The sequence below is a fragment of the Sander lucioperca genome, chromosome 14 (genome assembly GCF_008315115.2).
Source record: "Sander lucioperca isolate FBNREF2018 chromosome 14, SLUC_FBN_1.2, whole genome shotgun sequence".
NCBI classification, from domain to species: domain Eukaryota; kingdom Metazoa; phylum Chordata; class Actinopteri; order Perciformes; family Percidae; genus Sander; species Sander lucioperca.
The window spans coordinates 14,242,955-14,265,100 of NC_050186.1; the positions used below are offsets into that span (position 1 = coordinate 14,242,955).

The 22,146-nt window shown below is 39.6% G+C and overlaps 1 protein-coding gene across 3 annotated transcripts in view; it reads right to left on the reverse strand.

The window, feature by feature from the left end:
• The window catches only part of lhfpl2a (LHFPL tetraspan subfamily member 2a), a 42,717-nt gene extending 24,575 nt beyond the window's left edge, over window positions 1-18,142 (reverse strand). For 2 of the 3 annotated variants that reach the window (XR_004108103.2, XM_031317514.2), the window contains exons 1-2: window positions 17,890-18,142; window positions 278-341 (exon numbers count right to left, since the gene is read on the reverse strand). The gene's annotated coding sequence lies outside the window, so the exon portion shown is untranslated. The remainder of the gene's footprint in view (window positions 1-277; window positions 342-17,889) is intronic. The other variant, XM_031317516.2, reaches the window with a different exon arrangement.
• Window positions 18,143-22,146: the final 4,004 nt, after the last annotated feature.

The window sequence follows — 22,146 nt, forward strand, 5'->3', positions numbered from 1 at the left end:
GAAGCTGACTTTAAAGCAGTGACGTTAGATAACACCTGCCCGGAACAATAGGGGCCATGGGAACAGCTTGTATTTCCCCGAGAAACAGACAGGTGGCCAGGAACCCCAATAAGATCATAACAAGAAAAGCAGGAAACCATGCTTCTGTTTGTTTTGTTAGTCTACACAACTCCAAAGGGTCTTACATCAGGAAAATCTCTACACTGGAGTCACAAGGCATTGAAATTAAATTACAGTAAAGGGCAAATACACCTCAAACAAAAACCACAACACCAACCTCTTGTGTGGACGCAGAGACAAATTCTTCAGTTAGATCCAAACGATCCAAAACTCCTCACAACCTGTAGAGAGAGCAGGAACAATGCAACAATGAGTCCAAATCACAAAACCATACCATCTCCAGAGAGCAACACTTTGGTCATAGTTGGCTCCACAACTTAAATGAGCATCTTTTTCTCTTCTTGCTCGTTGGTATTTTCCATCTAAACCTGAGACAGACGAGCAAATGCACCTGGAGAAAACTTGTAAACAGTTTCACATGTTCATAAAAATGAGACGCTGATGTCTGCATCCCTCATTTGACGTGACGTGGCATGTTTAGCACAACAAAACACATTGTGTGTATTATATAATCCAGCAAAATCAGTAAGAGGGATAAACCATAAGTCTAGCCCTAACCCCATAAATCATAAGCCCTGTGTGAAATGGATTTTGAACTATAACACATCCCATTTTCCTGCATCCTAATTTTAACTCTGAAATCAACACAGATATTAAAATATGACTCAAACTAGTAACCAACTTTAACTGATTGCCTTATGTACAACACTCCCACTTGATTGTGACCGATTAAGCGGTTTGCTTCTACTTTTTCAACTTGTACAAATTCAAAAGGCAGTGCAACTTTACTGTTGTGGTTCACTCTCACCAGCAAAAAAAAACTCTGAAAAACCCTCTGGCCAGCCCCAAACTGCAGGTGACCAAAGTTAGTAACCAGCTGGTGAACATAGTGGAGCATTTAACAGCCAAAGAGCCAGACATTTCCCTCAGGAGTTGGTGGAGACCATAAACGGAGCTAAAAGGAGAGTGAATGTTGGACATATATTCTTCAGGTGGCCAGAAACACGACTCCTAATTAATGATACTGTTGCTTTGTATCTGCTGGATGTTTAATAGGCAACTATTTGCTTACTAGTTCACCACAACAACTTTATAAGGTGATAATATGCCATTGTTGTGTTAACATCTTGGCCCCAAGTGGCCAAAAAAACCATAATGCTTTAATCTTGTATTTCATAAAAGGTATCATAATTTCTTCTAACGTAAATGGAGGCAATCTCTTTTCAGGCGAGGCAGTCTGCCTCCGCCATAAACCCGTAACTAACAACATTTAGTTAATTTATTTAGAGTAAGTAGGAGCAAGACTACAAATTATATAATTAATCCCAGTATCAATATAACCATGACGCAAGAAAGCAATCTGTCCTTTAGAACTAACCAAGGAAAACTCAATAGGAGCACTGACAAATCATCAAACATCTTCCTGGTGTCAGCAGCAGATTGAGGTTCCTCTGCCCTCCACATACTAATGGCACACATACGTCAGGCTGTAGATAATTAACTAATGGACAACTCTGTTCCCCTTTTTTCTCGCCACTGTTGAAGCTTTTTAATGGATACTGTCCAGAGAGAGAGAGAGAGAGAGCAGCACTCAGCTCGGGTCAATAGTCAGACTTCAATAGTCACAACATTAACAGGATTGCAGAGCTTTCCACTAACGGTGCACAAAATCACTACAGTGGGATGAATGGAGCAGATTAGATGATGATAACTGGTGGCTGTTCTTCAAACACAGATAGGTATATCTTCAAAAGAAGCTGAAGGTGGAGGTTTGTGAAGGACAATGTTTCTGTGACATTACCCTGAAACTATTAATTGTGTGTGTGCTTTTTAAATGACAGTGCTTCTCACAAACACACATGTACAGTGGCACTGTAAGTTTATGGCCCATGCTAAAGTTGACTAAAAAGAAGAATAAAAAAATCATCATTTGGAAAATGATCTTAATGCCTTCATTTAAGAAATGAGGAAAAATCCAACCTTTAAGGACACCAATTTTCTTTGTGAATGAATAATGTATTGTAAATAAATAAATGTTCTTCCTTAAAATACAGGGGGCATAAGTAAGTACACCCCTATGTTAAATTCCCATAGAGGCAGGCAGATTTTTATTTTTAAAGGCCAGTTATTTCATGGATCCAGGATACTATGCATCCTGATAAAGTTCCCTTGGCCTTTGGAATTAAAATAGCTCCACATCATCACCTACCCTTCACCATACCTAGAGATTGGCATGGTTTTATTATAGCTGGTTTGATTTGCATTGAGAGATGATTTTATGGAAAGTACCTCATGCCAATCTCTAGGTATGGTGAAGGGTATGTGATGATGTGGGGGTATTTTAATTCCAAAGGCCAAGGGAACTTTATCAGGATGCATAGTATCCTGGATCCATGAAATAACTGGCCTTTAAAAATAAAAATCTGCCTTCCTCTATGGGAATTTAACATAGGGGTGTACTTACTTATGCCCCCTGTATTTTAAGGAAGAACATTTATTTACTTACAATACATTATTCATTCACAAAGAAAATTGGTGTCCTTAAAGGTTGGATTTTTCCTCACTTTTTTTAATTAAGGCATTAAGATCAATTTTCAAAAGATGATTTTTTTATTCCTCTTTTTAGTCAACTTTAGCATGGGTTCATAAACTTATGAGTGCCACTGTATATACTGTATAACAATGGGCTACGATACCCAGTTTAATTTTAGATCTTATTAAGTTGGTAAAATACCCAGATTTGTAAACTCTGTGGCAAACAAATCGCTAATCGAATCTTTCCTTCAAGATAGATAAGATAGTCTCTTTTGCCTTTTTCTGACACTACAGGCATCTACAAAAAAAAAGGAAATGGTAACGTATACAAACACATGCTAACTCGTCACACAGTTGTTAAATTACTGGACCAACTTAAACTCTCCAAAATGTGGATACACTAGGGCTGTGACGGTATGGATTTTTTTTTTCTTATCGCAGTGACAAAGCAACATATCGTTTTTATTTTTTTTTTCATACCGGTGCTAAAGCGATACTTTTAAAACGGTGCCGGTGCCTAAACGGTGCCTGAACCGATACTTACTACTAAGTATCTTAAAGCTATAGTGCGTAGTTTCTGCCGCCTCCATGAGGAATTCTAAGTAATGACAACAAAACTGTCGGCACATCCACATGATACAAGCCTTCCATGACCGCGCAACAAGGCACTCCTCACATCTGTCTGTGTGCCTGAAACATCCACAATTCAAACACTGACGTCATTCTGAAGCTGACCTGCCCTACAGAAGCAGGTGTGGACAAAAAAAAAGGCTTTGAGGTCGAAAAACACCAACTTTGTTTTTATGTTAAGTGATACTCTGAAATGGAAATATTACATAATCAAATAAGGTATAATCAACATTGGCATTGGGTTTATGAACAGTGGAAAAACAAGCAGTGATTTTGCCACAAAAAAAATATGGAATAAGCTTGAAATAATACACAGATATTTCCACAGAAGCTTCACTGGAATCACTACACTAATAAACAGCATACCAACCATACGGCAGGCCTCTAAATCATTGAATTACATTATTAGTCTTTTGTATTTTTTATTCATTCAGCTGGGAAGATAAAGACACCTATACGACACATTTGCTGTGATTCGGTTTGATTGTTTGTAAGTCATTTTGTATTAGTTACATCTTATCACAAACAGTTCACACACCTGACTCTCCCGTTTTTTCTCATGCTGAAATCTGAGAAGAAAAAGGGGTGAAAACAGGAACCTCGACTTTACAGATAAGTTCCATGAAATTCATGAAGATAAAGGCAGGAGCAACACTGCTGTAACTTGTGAAGGAAGAAAAATACAATAATCGTACAGTATGCTTTGTCCTTAGGAGAACCTCAGCAGTGTAAATTCTTGTCGGGCAATTTTCAATTAAATGTGTATACTTTCCCAAAATGTTACTGCTATACTGGCCTTTTAAAGTGATGCTGAAAATGCCCCAACATTAGCCTAGAAATCTAGACACACCCTAGTGGCAGCAAATTTATTTTGCAGCCAGGGGGGGTCTAGACACTCTCCGTTGGCTTGCGAGCTGGAAAAACCAAACTCTAGTCAGGCCAATCATATCGTGTATAGAGTCGGTAGGCGGGCTTATGGCTGCTGCTGCTGGGAACAGCAGTCTTCTGGAAGACTTGGAGTTAAGCTTTTCTTTGAGAAAAGAACAAAGAACGGCACTGAAATCATTCTTAAAAAGGAAGATGTGTTCAGAGTTCTATCAACTAGCTTCGCTGCCTTCTTCGTTGCTCTGCCTGGTTGTAGCGCTATCCTATTGCGTGCAGAGGGAATTTGAAAGATAACCATTTATCCCGCCCCTCGGATTGAGCTCCGTCAATGGTGAGTTCCCAGGCTTGTCAGGCTACCCCAACATGCACTTAACTTAGGAATACCTCTTGGCTAAGGCACTGTTTTTTGGAGTTGAGCTGTTGAACTCTTTTACAGCTGGGGGCAGGCCATTATGTGGGGACTGGGGGGGGGGGGTTCTGTAGGTATGTTCACTGCAGCCATGCCCACCACAAAAGGGTCTTTCTTATAGTTTTTAAGGGCTCTGGGAATAGGAGAGCTAGAGGTAAGGGAAGTATGTGGGTTGTTAACATTTAAAAGAACATTTGAGGGTTAGATGAGAATATCGACAGCACTCTCATCTGTCTGCTGAATCTGAAGCAATTAGTTCAGTTTAGCATAAAGAGTTGTAGCGGGGGGGGTCACCTCCTACCATCACCTCTAAAGCGCACCAATTATCATTTTACATCTTGTTTGTTTAATCCGCACAGTTGTGGTTTTACGGGGGGGATTATGTGCCCGGAGCAGTGACTTCCTGGAGTTTCGGCTGGTTCCTGTCATGTTTATGATATTACATGTTAATTAGTGAGCTTTAGAGGTGCTGATAGCCGTGGGTTATTTTCTTCCCTTTAGCAACGATGACTAGATGAATCAATTAGTCAATCAAAAGAAAAGGAATCAGATAATTTAGGAATGGATTAATCATTCAAGTCATATTTCAACCAAAAATACCAAACATCTAATGGTTCCAGGTTCTCCAAAATGAGAATTTGCTGCTTTTCTTGGTGTTATGTGATTATTTCTCTAAATAATTCTTTTTAGGTGTTGGACTGTTGGTCGGACAAAACAAGACATTTAATGACGTCCTCTTGTGCTCCAGGATATTGGAACTTTTCTGATATTTTATTGACCAAACAATTAATCAAGAAAATCATTGTATGGCAGATTAATCGATGATGGAAAATAATCATTTATAACAGTTGCAGCCCTACTTCTGCCACAGCAAAGGCTAGCTGTTTCCCTCTATTTCCAGTCTTTATGCTAAGCTAAGCTAACCTCCTACTAGGCTGCAGCTTCATATTTAACAGACAGATTTGAGGGTGGTATTGGTCTTCTAACCTCCAGTAACTAATTCAAACTACTTTCCCAAAATGTCGAACTATTCCTTTAGGTGTTTCGGTAGCTGCGCATGCAGCAGGGGCAACTTGTGGATGCCGTTTCATCTAAATCAAAGGTTGACTTAATTAAAGCTGTGACACATCAAGCACTAATATTGCATCCTCCATTGCCATCTGCATCTGTTTAACATTCATTCCTCCAGTCCTCTCTTCTTCTCTTCACTCTCTGGGCAGTAATGGGAGGCATGTGAGGCTGAGCAGAGAGCATTCTCATTAAAATAACCAGCTCAGGAGTCCTCCTCCCTCAGGCTAACATACACAACACAGGTGTTAGGAAACAGCCAGCAGCCAGCTCCGTTCACTAATCATTGTAATGCACTGCTTCTGCAAAGTGTTCAAACAAGCGATTTGGAGCAATCGCTGAGCGAGCCGTGAGCAAATATTTAAAGAGTACTGAAGCCGTGCAAATACAGGTAGATATCAGGCACAAAGACAGATGTTTGTGCACCTCACCTGGCTGATCCAAAAGGTCAAATACATGTTTATCTAAAGCGTGACATTAGTGTGAACACTAAAAAATGGATTTTTATGACTTACTATCCATGTGGGAACACATGTTTCTGGAGTTTAAAACACAATACATATTGTAAGTGTAAACTGGGTTATATAAGCCCCCTCTTCTGAGACTGGAACTGCATGGGCATCACAGCTGCTGTCTATTCATACAAAACAAAACAGACTTGACCAACAATGACTTCAACATCGTGCTCAGCAGCCAGTGTGTGTGTGTGTGTGTGTGTGTGTGTGTGTGTGTGTGTGTGTGTCTCTCTCTCTCTCTCTGGAACATTTTTACAGGACTAGCAAGCTGTTGCTGCATCAGCACCACAGAAACCGCTCAGTGGATTCAGTATCATACTTGTGTAATATTTTTCAGTCCTGTTTTAATAAAAAAATAAAAAAAGTGGCAGTTTATAATGATGCTTTATTTTGTCATGTAAAATGTATGGAATGTACAAAAGATGGTGAGACATAAAGAAAGCATTTAAAAAAAACAACAAAAGCAATTATTGTTCTTGAGAATAATGAGCATTGTCTGTTCCCGCTCAGCTGGGCAGCTGTATTACATTTACCACACATTATTTTAGGAGCCAGCGCTGAGACAGAAGGGCTTTGAAAGTCTTGCCAGGAGCGCTTCAAAGAGAGGAGGAAAAACTGTCGGGTTTCTGGAGCCTGTGCAGCTTCCGCTTTGGGTTTGGGTGCAAGCTCGGCCTGTTGACGCAACGGCAACTAGAAGCCAGAACACAATGCTGTTTCACAGCCACAATGAGTCTCATGAAGATGGTTTATGTCCATTTACATGTTTTCTTTAAACGACATCCTCAATGTCACTGAACAAAAAAAAAAAAACACTGGACTCTCCCAGGTGATGCAACATTTCTATAGGTTTATGTTTCGGCCACCAGTTTGAATTATTTTCACTTTGTTTCTGAGAAATCATGTTTTGTGTGTCATTTTGGCATGGCGGAGAGATGTAAATTTTACAATACCCATGAACCTTGGCCGCCGTTGCCATGGAGAAAAAGCCAGTCAGAGGCAAAAGTCAGAGCAGTAAGTAGTAAATTCACGACGCCATACGTTGCTGAATTCAGCCGTAATTGACCCAGAATTTAAAAGCAAATTGATTTAGGCTGCAGACACTGTCATCTTTAGCTTCCATCTGTCATAAGCGGTGCATTTAAGCTCAGTGAGATTTTTTGTCGAAATGCACCTTGGGAGTCGTAGTTAACAGTCTACTTCGAAGTTTTTACGTACACAGGCTTGTACCTTTAACTTTAAACTTTAAAGTTATTTATCACATTTCAGCAGTAAATTGACAGAGAAACAAAGATTTTCCCTCTGATGCATTTTTCAAAAAGATCATTTATTCCTAGAATTCTTTAAAAATGATTATCTGTACATAAAAATCAATACTCAGTGACATTATACCCCTTTTAGATGACATCACAACACTAACGTCCAACTCTATCTCCTCAGTTAGACCCGTAATTTCCTTTGACACAAGCACACACCCCTTTCCACCTCCACACAAAAGCACTTAACACACTGCAGCGCAAGCCGTTTACAAAAGAACTCGGTCTGTAAAGTAAAAACACAAGGTGTGTTTTACTCCCTCAGGCTCATGCTGATTACACACTCTGCACTAATGCAATGATTAGCCACACTCTATCCAATTTCCTCTTGTGTGTGTGTGTGTGTGTGTGTGTGTGTGTGTGTGTGTATGCATTCATACATACTTGTGTGTGTGTCCTGCCTGTAAACCACAGACCGCACACAGCACACAAAGATGACATCACCTTGCAGTGATTAGTCTGTTAGCTCAATGTTGAACACAGCAGATGGCTGCAGCTGCATCATTCATCAAGACTTTATAATGCTAAACGAGGTTTATAATGCTTATTAGACATAAAGTGCTTTCTAAGGTTAAAAACAAAACAGATATGGAATCAAAAGTGATAACTTTTAACTGATTTGTATCTTGCTTTCTTTGTTCTGATGTGATGAAGTCATCTTTGAGGTCTCTCTATATGATAGAAGACAGGTGTATTAGTGTGCTCTTTAATGTGGATAGGAGGGTCATTTATCTGGATTGGATAAGAGCCAAGTTTCTACCAGACATGATGACAGACATAATGGGCAAAGAGGTTTCACATGAGTTCACACACACACGCATTCCCCTCCTTTCAGGACTGTATGTGTGCTGCAGCATCGCTAATGTTTGCCAAATTGTGTTATCATGTCTACAAGACAAAGAGGCATCATCCACAGTGATAAAGATTCCCACTCAGTGTCACAGGCTATTGGCCTCCAGGAATCTAATGGCTCGGCAGTAACGAGGCCATAACGGCTGCTTTAATGTGCCTAACCATCCTGAGAAGAGGATACGTGTTTACAGTACATGATCTGGGAAGAGCATGACTGCCATTACACTGCCTGAATTGAGCTACGTCGACACTTAAAATGTTGTTTAGCTGTTGAAATTTTTCAGGCCAATGTTTGTTTTTTTGTGTCATATGGTTGAACCATCCCTTTACATTCTGCTGTCCTCAAAATCACACATCTATTCTAATAAATTCAATTCTTTCTGCTCTTGGCTTAATGATGGTTTGGTCAACAATAAAGTGGTTAATGCACCAATCTGATCCGCCAGGGATGAAAAATTATGTTAAATGCACGTTTAGTTTTGTCTTTGTCATTCAAAAAATGCTATAAGTTACATTCATTCAGTCACGGTTGGCATGTTATGTTAGATAATAAAGTATTCCAATAAGTTCCAAGCTGTGAGGTATTCACATTTTAAATTAGATAGATAAAAGATAGAGCACTGACATCGGATCGGTGACTTGAGGTATTCAAATTGGAATCAGGAGAGAAAACGTTGGGCCAGTGCATCCCTACTTAAACCCTGTATTGTGTTGTCAGACAAACTAAAACACAAAATAAGACACGTTAAAGTGATGGGCAGCTGTGTCACCACCACTGGTGAACTAAAGGACATTGGCCATGTTTGTAAAAGATTTCTCACATGTCTATCATACGTCTGCATGTTGGAAAAGCTCCATTTTACACAACTACAGTAATATGCAAGACCAGGTATTTTCAAACGTATGCACTTTGGGTACTGTTTACCAAATGCTCTCGGTTTAGTGAATCAGCTTAGTGTGGAAAAAAACAGTGCTTTCAAAGCCATATCTGTCTGGATATGAACCTCAACAGATGGACAAATAATGGATAGAGGTCAGAGGCAGCTATTTAAAAAAAGTGGTTTCACTCAGAGTAAATGATCTATGGGGCAGTGAGGTTGTCAAAGGGAAGTCACACTGCTGGTGAAAGAAGAAGAAGGGGGAGGAAGAGGGTACAAAGGCAGCTCCAGACGCCTGCCCCTGGGAGATGGATCACAGATGTCCGACCCAGGGCCGCTGCAGTTAATTGTGAAACAAAAGCTTTACCTTCTCTTTCTCTCCGTCTTTTATGTCATACTCTTTGCTCTCCTTTTTCTTTTTCCTCTTTGCGCTCTGTCTCCTTACACTATTATTACAGCCCTCTGTGATTCACTTTTCTTGTGCCTGTGTTTACTCTCCCTTCTCCATGTAGCGAGGAATAATCCCTGCTGTCTTCAGATGTGCAAATACCACTTAGCAGTTCAGGGCAGCCCCAAATGACAACAGCAAACAAAGAAATTCCTCATTCCCTGCAAGCATGCATGTTTTATAAAGACTTTGGACGATTTAACGCAAAAAGGTCAACCGAATAGAGACAGCTGAAGAGGAATATGAAACAGCAGTACTTACTTTTGCTTGCAGAAGCATCATAACTGCAGTGAACTATTGTCGCAAAGATGCTTCTTTGGCAAAATAAATTAAATTTAGACAGTGGAGAGGTTATGAGTTCAACATAGGAGGGGAAGTTGACTCTGAGCTGAACCTGAAACTGTTGATTTAACCGGAGCCATGTCGGTGCTGATCATACCTGAGATTGAATCAAACAGGATGCATTTGTTGACGAGCCTGTGGCTGGGAAAACTAGCCTGGCAAATACCGGTTAAATTCAATTACGCCTGTTCATATCAGCTTGTTATTATGTCTGGAGCTTTGGGGTGTATTGTTTGATCTTGTGTAAAGAATCAAACCTGACTGTGTCTTTATATGGTATAACATCTCTGAATTTACCCATGAACCATTGGGGGGAAAAACAACAGGCTAATTTTTGTGCTGAAGCTTGTGACTGTTTGGTCCCACAGGTGGTGTAACATTATCCCATCCCCGTTCAGTGAAGTGGTCACCCTCACCTGGAGAGCCCTCACACTACAAATCAATTCACAGCTGCACAGGCCATTAGGCTGACCTCTGCTCAGTGATCAGAGTGAAGATTAGGTGGAGACATTCAGTCAGAAGTTACCATGGTTTTACACAAAATCTTACACAAAGGTTTTACACTAAAGCACCAAACATTTTACACTAAAAATATTTTTTTAAATAAATCAAAAAAACAAAAGCAAAAGTGTTAAGGAATTGATCAAGCAGGCTGATATTACACATATTGTAGGCTATTTTTTTCTATCTATATATCTTACTGTATTCCTTTTATTTCTTCCTTTAGTGTTACTTTTATATAGTTTTTTTTTTCAATGCAACTGCAATACAAGAGCAATAATGTTTCTTAATTTAACCTACATGTCTTCAAAATAGATATCAACTCAAGAGAATGCTATTTTTTGGTTTGGGACATGTTAGCTTTAACATCAGTCTTTCAGCACAATATCAGCCAAAAAGCAGATCCTAAGACACATTTTACTGTATAAGATTCTTATTTAAAAATTATTCAGCTGGACACATTAAAAAAGTCAATATTTTCAACCATCTCATGGAGCTAACGTTAGCTTAATTAGCTAGCTACAGCTCATTTCACCTGACAAAATCGATGGTTTCCAGCTAGAAATGAGAGAACCTGCTTTTGTCTACCTCTGTCTGAAATCAAGAACCCATTTCCTCAGAAATTACTAAGAAAAGTATGTGCTAAATCAACATCATTGTAAATGGCATTCTGTGGCAAAGGGGAAAGCCTGACAGGCATAGAAACAGTTACTAACAGGGGCAAATGGTCAACTACTGTGAATACAGTCAGTAATATGAGCAGGATTAGGTCAAACCAGTGACCTGCTTTTATATTTAACATGAGTCACCTCTATTAAAACTAGGTCTGCCAAGGCAGGATGCAGAGAAAGACAGAAAGAGCGTTATTGCCGTTGGTCCTGCTGCTGTGCTCTGGCTACCAGTGGTGCTGGTGCAGTGGTAATAATGACCGGTCACTGCCTGCCAGTCCAAACCGAAATAGGGTTTCCATGGTGCTGGTGAAACTGGGGCCCAAACACTGAGAATCTACAGTAAAAGTGTAAAAGAGTGAAAGAGCTCAGCTGGAAAGCTTGACCAGTATGACAAGGGGATTTATTTGGACTCAAAAGGAAACTAAACTAACTTTTTCAAAATTTCCCATCAAATGACGATAGAGTTCATCAGTTGACTGGCTCTGGAAAGTACTTTACATTTTCATTAATTTCTGACTTTTTATTAAAGGAATATTGTTTTGTTACAAGATTAAAACCACTCTCATGTCTGTGCACTAGATATGAGGCAAGGGCCGGGCCATGGTTAGCTTAGCTTAGCATAAAAATGGAAGCAAGAGGCAGATAGTTCCAGTGCATTAGGCTACTTTGTGTAAAACCACAGCTCGTCATGTTTACCTTTGTGTACGGATTTAACAAAACAAGATACATGTTAATTAGTGAGCTTTAGCGGTGCGTTTACCTTTGGGCTTAGCTGTTAAGCTAAGCTAACCACCAGCTGGCTCTAGCTTCATAATTAGCATACAGAGTAAGGTTGGGCATCATTTGGATTTTAACAATTCTGATTCCAATTACAATTCTTCTGTTCGATTCCGGTTTTTATCGATTCTCGATTTCAATTCTTTGAGGAGTGGAGTTGAAATAGGTCACATGCTTATATCACAAATAAGAGGAAGGTTTTATTTTCATCCGATGGTGATTTACAGTTTTACTGGGTTTTTTCAACGTAATATATGGCCACACTAGGGTGCCACTTACTGTGCTCCATGGCTGCAACACAACAAGCCCCTGGCCGCCACGAACACCAAAAGTTGTGCATGTTAAATTTGGAACCGATGATCGGATTTGAAACCAAATCTTTCAAACAATTCCAATAAAGAACCGATTCAACTGGAATCGTAATTTTAAAAACAATTTCAAGTTGGAACCGGTTCTCGATGCCCAATCCTAATACAGACACAAGAGTGGCATCGATCTTTTGGCAAGAAAGTCAAACTATTCCTTTCATCAGAGGAAAACTAAACAAAAAATCAATTGATAATGAAAATAATAAACATTTGAATATGTAATAAATCCACAGACATCCATCTTTTGTAGTCATTGTTTTCTTTCTCTAATATAAACAGGGAACCAACTGGAACATGAAAGCAAGTTATGACATTCAGCGGTGACGCGAACACAATGTACAATCTTGCGTAATCTTGTTCGCACAGTTTAAAGCCTTTTCCATGACCTAAGCCAAACTGAACATATGATACCGCCTTATCGCACATTACACACAGACTGCCTATTGTGGAGGGTCATAACCTTTCATGATTAGCATACAGCTGTGAGGCTGAGGTCCCTGAGTGAATCCAGTTCCAGTTTAATCAATATTCAGACATGTCTGATGCAACATTAGCTGGTTAAAAAAGACAGGATATATGGCAGGGAGGAAAGCAGGAGATGCTGAACTGAAGTGAATTGAACACAAGCAGCAGAGTTTAATGAGGCTGCAGTTGCTCAGGGACTAGATAAAGTGCTGGAGGCCATGCAGCTGCAAAACCCACCGTCTGTCTGCCGTGCATTCCCCTGAGACTGACCCCCAGCTTGCCACAAAGGAACAAAACCCACTGCAGATTCTTTCTCCTCATTTCACCCGACCGGAGGGTCCTCCTGACCCCCCCTCTGCCCTCCACAAGTCATTCTTTGGATGTCTCTTTCTTTCTATAGGGGAGGGTATGTTCCACACAAGCCTACCTTCAATTGATAGAGGGGGCAAGTTTAGGGTGAGGGCTTTGTTATTATGAGGACCCCACCCTGTTGGATTCCCAGTAAACAGCAATGCGGTAGAGCCGCTGGAGGTGGATGTACCCCCAGGAGAGGCTCATCTCTGGGAGCCACAGGGGGGCCCACAGGACGGAGAGAGAGTCATAGAAAATGGGGAGCAAGTAATAGCAGGGGAGAGGAGAAAGAAGGGTGATTAGCTCCAGTCCTGCCTAATCTAATCAGTGTGCATGACTGCCCCACAGTGTAGCATGGAAGGGTGGAGACACGTAGAGAGTAAGAAAGTTGGAGGGTTGGGAGGGTTGGGAGAGTTAAATCAGTTGTTTCAGAACAGGAGGCCACATGAGAAAGGTCATCACGTAAACGCTGCTGGACACTGTCACATTTCACATGGAAGTGACGTAGTTTGAGCTCTTACTTTGCTCTTTGACAGGTTGTAAAACAACTGTAACTCACTTCAAGTGCCATGAAAAGTCCAAAAGGTTGATCCAACACCCAAATGAAAAGGAGAGGCAGACTAGGGCTCAGGGCTGGGCTTAATTGGAAAGTTACCAATACTACCATTATGACTCCCTAACTGACCAAATTTTAGTCACGTGGGTATGTTACAGATAAATTCATTCCTTCATACAATCTGCCACCTACCCCTAGAAAGTACAATGACCAAGAACACACCTGGTCAGAGTTCTCTCTGTGGGATCACTTCATACTTCATACCAGAATGTATCAGTATCATTCAAATCTAATTATAATATGGATTTATTTTGCAACAGATGAGAAATAATAGGTGTGTTAAATATCAGGGTCATAAAATTAATGAATTGTCAACTGTGAGAACGGAGAATCTATTGCACAGGTGTATTTAACTAGATATAGTTAAATAATTGTTAACGAGGTAAATATGACACTTGAAAATGATATTGCTTTCAGGTGATATTGGCCAGCCCTACTAGGGCTGTCACTTTTTATTCGAAATTGGAACTACAGTAGGGTTTGAAAGTAAGAATCTGTAATGATGTGTTCGAATTTAAAATCAACAATGTATAAAAACAACTGCCTTGTATTCCAGCAGGAGGCCCTGTTGCTAGCTAACTATGCTATTGTTGTTTTTGCTAATGGACAATAGAGAAAACTAGCATGAGGCGCGCTAAATGCTTAGTCAGAACACCAATACACTGATAAGTCATGTGTGGAAGCATTTTGGTTTTACAAAAATAGAAAACGGAGATAAAGGTAAGGATGTTTGCTGACATAAAACGCTGTTAGCATTTCATTAACGTTAGCTTGCTCCTCAAAATGAGGCACTAGGAGCACCTCAAATTAGAAACATCAATTCTGCAATGTAGTTTAACTTATTTCTGGCTTTATATGTTACGTTTAAATGAATTCAAGCAAATTAGTTCAGTTTGAATTAGTTCAAACGTGATTTTTCAGCATTCGGACAACAGTGGAAAATGTCAGAGAACAAAGCCTGTTGGACTCTTTTCTCTTACTCTGTATGTGCAGACTGTGACACAGACTTTTCCAGTACCGGTGAAACAGACCGTCTCTGAAATGGCTCTATAAAAAAAGAAACAAACTCGGACACACAGCTGCTTTTAATTCACTCAGAAATACTCCTTTAATAAGCTTGGAACAGATACTGTATCCTTATAACGTAATGTGACCCAGTTAAGATTTGTCTCAATTTTAAGACCGTCTTCCTCGCATTACGTAAATTTTATAGCCAAATAAACAATTTTTAGGGCAACAAGACGCGTATTTAAAGAAACCTCTGTGATGTGTGATGTTTTGATTTCGTTAGAGCACTTCCTAGATGCTCCTGTTGAAAGTTTTATTGACCACACTCGTTGAAAAAACAAAGGAATACTGTGGGGCGAAATAATGACCCCCCCAAAAAAAGCGCTGATTGTCAAAAACAGATGTTGCTGGGAAAGTGAATATTCTAACTCCATGTACAAGTGCAACAGTAGTCTGAGGAAATAAGATGCATATAAACCAGCCTTGTTATCAGGGCCATCTACACTTGAGGATATCCACAGCCAGGCTTTGCTGTTACAAACTGTATTCCAGATGTTAGTCCCAGCCGGCCGGAATCATCTGTTTTAACCTCTGACACAGGAGCAGCCATTCAATTAGTGGATTTCACACTCTGGTCATGGTGACACCACGGCACTGGCTTTGGTTTCAAGCACACACTGATAATGCCCAGGTCTGATTTCCATCAGCAGCGAAATTTACGCTCATAGACGCATAAAAGTGTTTATTTAAGATCCATATGCGTGGAGATGTCTAGAACAAATCCTCTACTGAAAATAGTCCCCATACCAGGAGACACATACTGACCCAATCCCATAAACTGCCGCCAGCATCCTGGATTAATGACAAAAGCACTGCCATCAAAGCTCAAGAAAAGCACGAAAGGCAGATGATGTGGTCTGCTTAAATGGCATAGCAGTTAAACTTTTGTTTTATTTAATTTTGCGTGCATTGAAAGTATCACCGGGCAAAAAGGAGGCTGGTAATATTTTATTTCCATGCTTTGAAAGTTTACCATTCTGTTTAGGAAAGGAGAGTAAAAAAGAAAAAAAACATAAAAGAAGCATCTGCGCTGCCAGGCTGCGAGGAGAGAGAAATGTATGTATTTTTTGCTTTTCTGTGGCCTAAACGGAGGGTCGTAATGAACGAAGCCCAGCCTTTTTTTAATGGGCCTAGCACAGAGCCCTGAGGGACCACGTGCACTGGCACATAATCTCAAACCACTAGCAATCCCTGACAGTGGACTCCAACAAACCGCCATCTTTAATGCTAGTCACTCATTCAGTGATGACCTAAGCATCATTAAACATCTGAGGCTCAGTTGCGTGCCTTTAAAAAAAGAGAAATTACACAAAATGACTCAAGCTAATTACAGAATATAGAGTCATGACCGAGACCACACAGCAGCCATACAGCTGCAACTTTGCAGCTGGTAATAAAGTGACAACAATACATTGAACTACAACAATTTAGCACATTGAATTCACGATAAAAAACAACAAAAGCTATGGTGTTTATAAAGTAGCAGAGAAAGCAAATTCCACGTGGAAAAAGATTCATATGGCTCTGATCTTTCCTACCACAATGAATCAGTGACTGAGGTTTGGAACAAAACATCCCTCATGAAACAGTGTCTATTAAACACTGCAATAAAGAGCATCACACATGGAAAAAAAAATCATTGCTTGTTGGGAAAAAGCTAAGCAGGGGTTTCCTTATGCAAAATACATAAACCGTTTTCCTGACTTTGGTTACATTGTGGTCCAAAGACGTCAAGGTCTCTGCCCCCAGAGGCCCTTTGTCTTCCACACACAAACACTGGTTTACAGGTGAGACCGGTTCTCAGGTTTACTGTTGAAACACAGCACGAAAACAAGACAAGAATCTGTGTCGCAGCACTTTGTCAAGACAACTGACAGACTTTCTCTTGAAGTTACAATAGCAGGGCAACCTTAGACCTTTAATATATCCACCGACCAGGGTTCAAAATTAGCACCATCTACCAGCCAGATGCTGGTAAAATATGCAAGTGGCTGGTAGATTTACTTCACTCACCAGCCAAAAAAACAATGGTAATCTATTGAGTGGCTGGTAAAATGTGAACATGTACTAGCCATTTGGCTGGTGGACAAATTGGTGGTTAATTTTGGACCCTGCCACCGACACACAGTGCCTGGATCAGGTGTTTGAGGTCACTGATGCTTTTGATGGGGGCTCTCATGGAAAATTAAATATGTAGAGCTGAGAGAATAAGTTGATTAATTGATTCAAATATACAAATTCCAGATTGTCAATTGTGATGATTTGTTGGTTTTCTTGGTTTTATTTGATGGTAAATCAAATATATTTGGCTTATGGACTGTTGGTCAGACAAGACTGTTGGAAACATTGTCTTGAGCTTTGAAGACATTATTGACTAAAACATAGTTGTAGTGTTTCATATGTGTCTTTTCCATCTTTAATACAACTTACCTGTTAACAATGCACACGGTATAACATAATAGATGAATAAAAGAAAACATTTTTAAGTTGGATTTTGAAAACAACTGCTGCAACTAATGATAAACTAAGATGTTTAGTCAATTGATTGGTTAATAAGACATTAATCAGCAATTATTCTGATAATAGATTTTTTTTAAGTAATAAATACAAACATGGTCTTGTTCAAGCTTCTCAAATTAGAAAATGTGCCACTAAAAATATGATAAATTGAATATTTGGGCATTTTGGGCTACTCTTGATTATATGAATCCAATTTAAAAAAAAACATTTCCGTTTTTATAGTACACCATGTGGATGGTCAGTTTTATTAAAGATGTTATAGACACACAGATGAATTAAAACTCTGACTGACGACTGTCACGTACAGTATTAGGGGTCATACTGTGCTGCTGCATTGCCTGGCAAAGCATCAGTCTGCTCGGCTTCCCTGCCACGAGTTCCCCCTTCTCTGCAACTCTGGGAGAAAATAACACTACTATAAAAAAAAGACGTGGAAACACTTGGATGAAAGTCACAATATGTGTGGCTAAGATTCTTCAACGAGGGCTTGTTCCATAGACGAATAACCACTATTGTTGTAGAAAAGTAGTTGTAAAAAAAAGAGTTTTTCTACTTACGTGTAACTGCTGGCGGTGCGATTTTTTGAAGCGGCGCCTCTAAAGTCCAGCAGGGTCTTTATGTGTCTTCCTCGTGCAGTTTAAGTCTTCGGATTTGATTTGAACTGTTATTTTTTTTCACTTAGTGTCTCTTCTTCATCCTCCACGTTTTCTCCGGGAACCAGAGAAGAATGAATGGTTCCGTCCTCCTCTTCTGCCCCCAGACATACTACCGTTGGGATGGGAGTGACTGCCCCCGTTAGCTCCCTCCCCCATCCACCAATCACTGCTGTTCAGACTGGACTCATGAGGATAGCCTACATTATTTATTTTATGTCACTATAGATGGAAATACTATGTGAATGACCCATGTCCACTGCTGTGCTGTTGGAGGCAGAGAAATGGATTTTTTTTTTCTTTTACAGATTAAATAGAGAAATGAAAAGATGCATAAATGGGATACCTGTGGTGAAAAGTAGCCTACATTTACACAAGTACTGTACTTTCTGAGGTACTTGTACTGTAGTATTTCCATTTTATGCTGATTCATACTTCTCTTTCACTACATTTTATGGGGAAATAGAAGACTTTTTATTCTCCGCTACATTAATCTGACAGTTTAAATTGCTTTGCAGATTCAAATTATTAATACAACATATTAATAAACTAATAAATGATGATGTCATATGGATTAAACTGCCTACCTGAAATTAGCTCCATCTTTACCAGCTACAACATTAAAGTGATGAACACATTAATGCATCAATAACTATAATCCAGTAATATATTATTATTCTGAAATGAGCCATTCTGCATAATGAGTACTTTAACTTTTGGTACTTTCAAATAATGACCACAGTCATTTTTGCAACCAATACTCATCAGGTTTCATCGGGTTTTCACCTTGGACTAGGAGATTATAGTGAGCATTGTTCACTTTTCTTCTGACATTTTATAAATCAAAGAAGCAGGAAAGTCTTCAGCAGATTAATCGATTATAAAATATAATAATTGTCAAATTAATCCTAACTGGCTGTAATCTGCAAACTGCATTATTGGTTCCCATTTTCTTCCACAACAAACCTTTAAATGTGTTAACGAGGAAATTTAACATTTCGTAATCTATGTAAGCAGTTGTTGTCTTAGCATCTCTGATTACCTCTCACTCTAAAGACAAGCTATTCACACAGTATTTCTTCGACATTTGAGTAGTCCATATGTCACATTCTCTCTAAATCTGAGTCTTAACCTTTATTGGGAGGCTAACAGCTGAGCTAAAGACTTACAGCTATGTATGTATTCAGGTCCAACATGTCCGTCTATATACGTTGCACAGCCGAAAGCCATACTTAGCATTATTTCCAGACGTGTCTATGAATGCATCTCCCAGTCTCCAGTCCTGTATTCTTGCTAAATCCAGTGTGAGGACGTGCAGGAATGGTGCACAACAACAACTTTTTGTATATTCATTCATGCTTTGCAGGACAGTGAACGAGTGTCAATGGACTATTTTGAGACTGTTGTGACTAGGAGGGGAACAACTGGAGCCAGGATCTCGGTGCCCTCTTATTTGTGCTCCTCGGTCAGTCGAATGAGACTTGAATGCAGTGAAAACACAAGGGAAGTCTCATGACTTGTTCCGGGAGTTTTTGGCTAAACAACTCTGCAGTTATTGTCAATAATAACAGCCCTGATGTTATCCACCCAGTTCCTGGGATAATTGTTAACCCTGACTGACCTTTGGTTTGACAGTCAGAATGAAAGCACAATAGAAATACTCCTATAACACATGACTGAGGTCTGCGCTCTCAGAGTGCCCTTATAGTTTAATATGTATTGGAAAATAAAAAAATAGTTATTTAAACTTTATTATGCACATATTCTCTCTATGTATGCCCTTGTACCTACCAGCTAAATATTTAATTGGTATTGCATATGTACAGGATGTTTACACTGTAATTTGGAGGCTTTAATCTGAAGTGTAACTGAATATTTTTCAGTCCCTGTTTGAGAATAAGATAAGGGAAGTATACTGAGACAGCTCTGCTAAATACCTTTTATCTTAATATAAACCAAGAAGGAATTGAGTTCTTATCTTCTAAAGCTTTTATGTCTGTAAATACTCCTTAAGAGTGATTACATGCTTTAGGAACAAGAGAGAGAAGTTGCACCTTCTGCTGTATGAGAGAGTGGAACGAAAACAAAATGGTATTAACATATCGATGGAGGGGTTCCAGTCTAATAATGCCTACTTTGAATGTGATCTTATATCTGTGGTAGTCTGCCAACACTGAGAGGTTTTTTTTTTTTTTTTTTTTGTTAAGGTGTGATGAGCTGTCGGATTTCCCCCCTTCGGGTTCAACACATTCCAGACTGCACTGGTCAGTAGGATTTTAATCTGTTTTCACAGGCAACACAGACAGACACAATCTTGTTTGGAATTCCAGTCCCACTTCACTCTGAGACCTTCAGTGTCTCCTTGTGGACATACCGGAGGGGAATCAAGGGTGGCAGACGTTTTGTGGCCCACATGTGCTCACCATCAAAACATCTGAGCCTCACGCCAGCTATCATATCTTTTACGCTGTCTTCATCTTCCAGGGGCATCACACTGGTGGCACATAGCTTTGTCACAGCTGACAAAACAAAACGGGGCGACGTCAGAGCCGGCGAATCCCAGTGTTGATTCAGCAGAGGAAATTCAAGAGTGTGTTTGTCACTCTGTAAGGCAGACTTCACAGGGCCACGTCAAAGTGCAGGATTAAGTGTGAAAGACACACCAAAACCACTTTGAAAGAAGTATGAGGAGGAGACGAGTTGTGACACTCATAATGACATGATGGAATAATGTGTCAGAATGGATAGATCACCACAAGCGGGGCATGAGAAGTGCAAAAGTGGTCTGCAGCTGAGCTGAGAAACTCGCAGGGCCTCTGGTTTTAGATGAACGGCACGCAGTGGCAACATCTAATTAAATGAGCTATCCCATGATCTTGAAATGCAGAGTTTTGATTGTAGAGTAAACTTACAGAACAAGCGAGTGACAAATTTGTAGCCTCAGCAATGTAAGAAGTGCTTTCTCAGAAACATAAAATAATCATGTAGTATTCTGGTAGTCGCCCATTACCAAAATCCCAGTTTAAATTGCATTTAACAGCCACTTTGGTAGAAAAATGTCTCCTCCTTTTTTAAAGCACATATACACTTGAGTTCACGCAGTCACTTACTCAAAATTAGAAACCACTTATTCTTAAAAAGCAAGATAACAAAAAGTAGATGATGTTTTTAAAATTTAAACATGCAAGTGGCTCACACAGTTGGCTTGGGCGGGCCATATGGAGTGGACTGTTACCAACTAAATAATTCAGTAAAATACGACCTCAAATCTCAAAAGCCACTCATTAATTAAGCATTAAAGTTCATTCTGGGCCTTGGAAACAGTCGTTTGACAGGGAAAATCCTAACTCAAGGTCCACTTACTGGCTTTTTCTGGAGCTTTCAACAGTCTTTATCACAGGACTCACAGATTTTTAGGATCAGAAGTGCTATGGATGATATCTCCAAGACAACTGAGCAAAAATTCCATCTGTTGATAAGGGCCATGTTGTACAGTTGATAGCTCTGGAACAGGCTAGCAAGTGGACTTGGGTCAAAATTGATTTGTCAAACCACTCAATGCTTTGTGAGATTTAGATAAGAAGATAGATACCACTCTTCTATATGTCCGTTCAATATAAAGCTAAATTAGCTTAGTTTAGCATAAAGACTGGAAACAGCTAGCCTAGCTCTTTCTAAAAGTAGGAAAATGTGCCTACAAGCACCTGTAAATAACACAGTATATCTTTTTTGTTCTGTACAAAAACCAAAGTGTAAAAATGAAAAGTTGCGGCTTTACAGGGGTTATGTTTTGGACTATTTCTTGGCCAGGCTAGCCGTTTCCCCTTGTTTCCTGTTTTTATGTTAAGCTAACTTTCTCCTGGTTGTAGCTTCATATTTAGAAAACAGAGTGGTTTGGTATCAATCTTTATATCTAACTCTCGGCAGGAAAGTGAATTTTCCAAAACGTCCAACTATTCCAATAATGGTAGACTCATATCCAGCTCAGTTCAGGATTATTGTTTCATAATCATGCTGTACAAACAGTAGAGCCCACACTACAACATGAAAATCAACAACACAGCTTTGGCTTCTATGCTGATGGTTCTAACAATTGTTCCAAAAAAAAAACAACACCAGATTTATAAAGAAAACAAGAGTCCGTGACATCTGACTCTATAC